Source organism: Chrysochloris asiatica, unplaced genomic scaffold (genome assembly GCF_000296735.1).
Source record: "Chrysochloris asiatica unplaced genomic scaffold, ChrAsi1.0 scaffold00087, whole genome shotgun sequence".
In the NCBI taxonomy this organism is placed as follows: Eukaryota; Metazoa; Chordata; class Mammalia; order Afrosoricida; family Chrysochloridae; genus Chrysochloris; species Chrysochloris asiatica.
Genome location: NW_006408605.1, coordinates 10,474,313 through 10,479,485, shown reverse-complemented (window position 1 = coordinate 10,479,485; position 5,173 = coordinate 10,474,313).

The following is a 5,173-nucleotide window of genomic DNA, read 5'->3' as shown; positions in this document are numbered from 1 at the left end:
AACAACAACAACAACAATAACTGATTTTAATCTCCTTCAAAAGATCAAAGTTGTCAAAGACTTCATTTTGCTTATATCAACCACCAACACTCATGGAAGCAGCAGTCAAGGGCTCAAACAACATATTACATTAGTCAAATCTGCTGCACAAGACCTCTTTAAAGTGTTAAAGAGCAGAGATATCAATTTGAGGACTAAGGTATGCCTGACCCAAGCCATGGTATTTTCAGTGGTTTCATATGCATGTGAAAGTTGGACAGTGGATAAGGAAGATTGTAGAAGAATTGATGCATTTGAGGTATGGTATTGGAGGAGAATATTAAAAGTACCGTGGACTGTCAAAAGAACAAACCAATCTGTTTGGAAGCAGTCAGAATACTCCCTCGAAGCCAGGATGGCCAGACTTTATTCATCTCTCATACTTCAGACATATTGTCAGGAAGGACCAATTCCTGGAGAAGAATATCATGTTTGCTAAAATGGAGGGTTGGAGAAAAAGAGGAAGACCACCCCCCAATGAGATAAATTGGCATAGTGGCAGTAGCAATGGGCTCAAATGGAGCAATGATTGTGAGGTTGGCTCAGGACTGGGCAGTGTTCTGTTCTATTGTGCATAGGGAGGGCCACTATGAGTCAGTACTGACTCGATGTCACCTAACAACAAAAACAATGATTTTACTCACAAAAAGTGTTGAATTAGATTTCATTATCCCTTAACTAGCGAGAACACTGAGATGCCATGGTATTAAGTGAGGAGCTAAGATATAAAGCACACATTGCCTCCAGGAGCTCGCTGATGGGGAGGCAGACAAGTGCATGAGAATACCAATCTAAGGAGGACCAGGATAACCAGCAGTTGCTGGACACTGAGCATGTGCCATGTTCTAGGTACTGCCTTAGCACTTTGCAGAGGATCTCAGTGAGCCTTTACTTTGCAGTAGGTATAGTTTGAACAAACTGAGGCTCAACGGTGTCTTGAGGTTGTGAGCCCAGGGTTCAAAAGGCTTCTGATGCCTCAGAGAAATTCAGATTCCCTGCCTTGCACCTAGACAAGGTGCCAGGGGAGTGTATGTGGAGGGAGAGTCATTCCAGTGCAAACTCTGGTCTTCTCTGGCCCTTTCCTGATCCCACCTTGACCTCAGATCACCAAGATCCAGCCAAGACTTGTGGTGGGTCCTGACCGCTGGGGACAGCTTCTACTTATCGCAGCCCCACACTCCATGTGGAGTTAATAGGTGGGAGCCTTAAGAGAAGAGGAAGGGGCATCAGAGAGATGGAATCTGAAGGACCACTTGAGCCTACCAGAAACGCCTTTGGCTCAGGCTTTCAAGGCTTCTCTGATTTAGATTTCCAAACTCAGGAACGTCTTGGGGAGAAACTACAGAAAATATTTAAAGGGGATTTACAACAAAAGACATAGATATAGATAATTATTTAGAGAACGACTAAAGAGACCCATAATGAAGTCAAATTGGAAAAGAAAGAAGTAATTGTCTGCAAAAAAGCTGGGCTAGGGACTAATCACTGCAACTGAGCACCACAATTTAACTGTGAGCTTCCTGGCTGGAGAGACAAAAAAGGAAATATGCATTCCACAGTTGCCATTATTCTAATAAAAAGAAATATCTATACCAGCCCTGGTGGTGCTTTTGGCTGCTAACTGCAAGGTTGGCAGTTCGAACCCCCCAGATACTCTGAGAGAGAAAGATGAAGCTGGCTCCTCCCGTTTAGATTTATAGTCTCAGAAACACTATGGAGCAGTGCAATTCTGTCCTACGAAGTTGCTTGCTATGAGTCAGAATCAGTAGGTTGGATTGGTTGTATACCAGATAGTCACAAGAGCCAGATTTCCAAACATAAACTCCAAGAGAAATTTATTATGTGGGATTTAAATGGAATAAATAGTATCTAGACAGAACTTAACAAAAGATACAGAAAGGATTTCCATGTGAGAATCTCTTACATTGCAGGAGAAAGATGAGACTTTCTGTTCCCATAAAGATTTATAGGGTTACTATGAGTCAGAACTTGAAGGCGTACAACATCTCTAGTATCAGTGATTTTAAACTCTCTCAGCATTGATATTTCCTTTCCATAACAAATGTGTTTATAACACTCATTTGTTATCCTGATATGCAATTCACAGAATCTCAAATGTACATTTAAAACAATAAATATCCTAACTAACATAAAAGCTAGTGATTAAAAATTATGTATTCAATATACAAATGCTTGATCACACTACTCTGAAATCTGTATGTAGCCCTCTGCTTGCACCTACATCAAATTACCTTGCATGTGGCTGTTATAAATACTGACTGATACAGACATGTTGTATCAATACCTCTAATACCACCAAAATGAACAATTACCACTAATTTCATTTCTAGAAAAGTTGATGAAAAAAGTTTTTATAATTTTTGTGTAACTTGGAGATAGTTCTATACCTAAATAATTAAAATCAAGTTTTTTTTTTTTTTTTTACCTACATAGATGTTTATCTGAACAATCAAAAGCTGTGTGGAAATGTGGAAGGTGGGACAATTCTTAGGAATTGTTCATAGGACTGGCCCTCACTCTTCCCTAGAATGCCAGTAAAAGAAAAAAAACAACATTGCTGCGAAGTTGATTGTGACTCAGAGTGACCCTTTTTGGTGGAAGCTGGCTGCCACATCTTTCTCCTGCTGAGCCGGTGGAGATTCGAACTGCTCACCTTTCAGTTAACAGGCAAGTGCTTTAAGTGCTGCACAACCAGGACTCCAAACAGTGATTAAAAAACCTTTCCACAAATTACTAGAATGTCCCCTAGGGGGCAGTGCCTCTTTCTTTGAAAACTACTGTCTTAGATCAATTCTGTTACAAAAAAAAAAAAAAATAGTAAATGGGTAAAGTTAACCACATCTTAAGAGAAACTGAAATTAAAGATCCTAGTGTAGCATTGCAGGACAATGTGCTGAATCGCAAGGTCAGTTTGAGCCAAAAGGTTGGCAGTTCAAATCCACTAGCCACTCCTTGGAAACCCTATACAGGGTCACTATGCAGATCCATTGACTGGATGACACTTAACAACAATAACAAACACAGAATGGGATCTGACCCCATTCCAAGGCTGAGCATTTGAGAAGTTAACAATAATTTAGACTTTTATTTCTATAGGATCTTCCATTTTAACCATGTAATTTTAGAAATGCTGTCTCCTTTGATTATCACGATAACCACACAAGGAAATTGTTATTCCCCCCATTTACAGATGAAAGAGCTGGGAACAGAGAGAAAAGTTACCATGTTCTGTTGGTCAGACACTGTCAATTGTCATTGAATTGTCTCAGTAAGCCATTTGACAGTAACCTGACAGCAAATAATTCATGGTGGATGTCGCTGGCCTGAGTATAGAACAACTGTTTCAACACCTTGTTTTGCACATGAGGAACATGAGACTGGAAGAGATGGATTATCTGATGAGTCAGGGAATTGTTGCCCCCTCTGCTTTGCATCCAGATAACAGAAGTGTCCAAGTCCTGGGTCTAGAGATCTTAGTCTGTTGAAGTCACAAAAATGGACCCAGAGGGAAGAACATGAGCAGAACGTGGGATCCTAACCAGAGAAGTAGCGACATCAGGGATGGAGGCATGGAGAGAAATAGCAGCTGAGGACTCTAGACCTGTGGAAAGAGAAAGGCTATGTGCTAGTGGGCAGGAGGCAGGCTTGGAAAATGTGCCCTTTTGGTTGTTTAAATGGTTATATATTCCTACATGTTTTTGTGTACATCAAAAAAACAAAACAAGTTAATGAGAGTAAAAGAATCACACATATACACAAAAAGGTCCCCAAAATGGAGATGAGTAGCTTAGAATCCAGGCCTGATCCAGGCTCATAAATGTCACTTCTTTGATATCTTTCAGCGATGAGGGGGGATCCCTGACTTTACCTGTCCCTCCTCCCAGCAATTCACCTCACCTATTTCTATTCTTTCTATTCAAATGGCTCCTGCCCCAAATCATCAGACATCAGTCAGAGCCTGTTCATCCATAGGTATGCATGAAGCATCCTCTGACATTACCTGACTCTATTCTGCAGGCAGTATAGAAGACACCAATCCAGTGGCACACTCCAAAACTGCCTGATCTTCTGGCTCAGAATGTGATAAGAGAAGCCAGGCTGGGGGCAAGAAGCAATGACCTCTCAACTTGAGCTTCCAATTTGGACAACTTTGGGATGATGCTGGAAGTCCGTCAATGGAGACTTGCTTTCCTTTACCTTCTTTCCATACCCAGCCTTCTTTGCTCTCCAGCCCAACACAGCTCTGGGTCTGCTTAGGATTTTCACTTTTCCTGAACAGAATAGAATGAGAAGGCAGCCAAAGCATACGGAGCACATAGGGCAGCACACAACTTCTCTCTGTGCTCTGATCTAGAGTTGCTTTCTTGGCTGGAGGTTTCCAAAAGTCAGGTGGTCTTGCAGATCCACCATCTCACAGCTAAGCATGGCTACCTTCCAGCAGGAATGGGCTACTATAACTCTGCAGGTGGCTGGCTTATGATAAAAGCTCTGTTGCTGTTGTTAAGCACCATCCAGTTGGTTCCCACTTATAGCAACCCTGTATAGTTTCTGAGGAGTGGTTGGTGGGTTTGAATTGCTGGCCTGGCAGTTCAAACTAACTGAGCAGTCCAGGGCTTCTCCTACAGTGCCATACCAGGAATCCTGATAAAAGCAGCAACTTATTTAAGTTCCCACTTAAACAAGAAAAGAAAAAACTTTCACCTAAATAAAAACTTTAAAAAAATGTACTTGTTCAGTGTCAACTGGAATGGAAGGATTCTTCGTATCAAGGAACAAGCTTGTTTCCTCAATGCACTGATTTGATAGGGACAAGCAATCTAGACATTGGCTATAAAAAATGAGGAGCTATAAAGGCATGAAGTGGTTGGCTTACAAGTTTTCATGAGTGTGCTTAGTTTTAGAACAAAATGGGTAAGATAGAATCCCCATTGAATAGTTTTCCTCTTCTCCAGATGGATCTGGTGAAAAGGGCTGGGGAATGATGCTGATAAGATTTTATGATTCAGTTGTGAGTAATTGTAAGCAGGATTAATTGCGATTGAAACACATGTAATTGGAGAGTAGCTAATCTGTCATTTAAAAAACAGTTGATCCAGTGAAGGAGGCTTCCTGC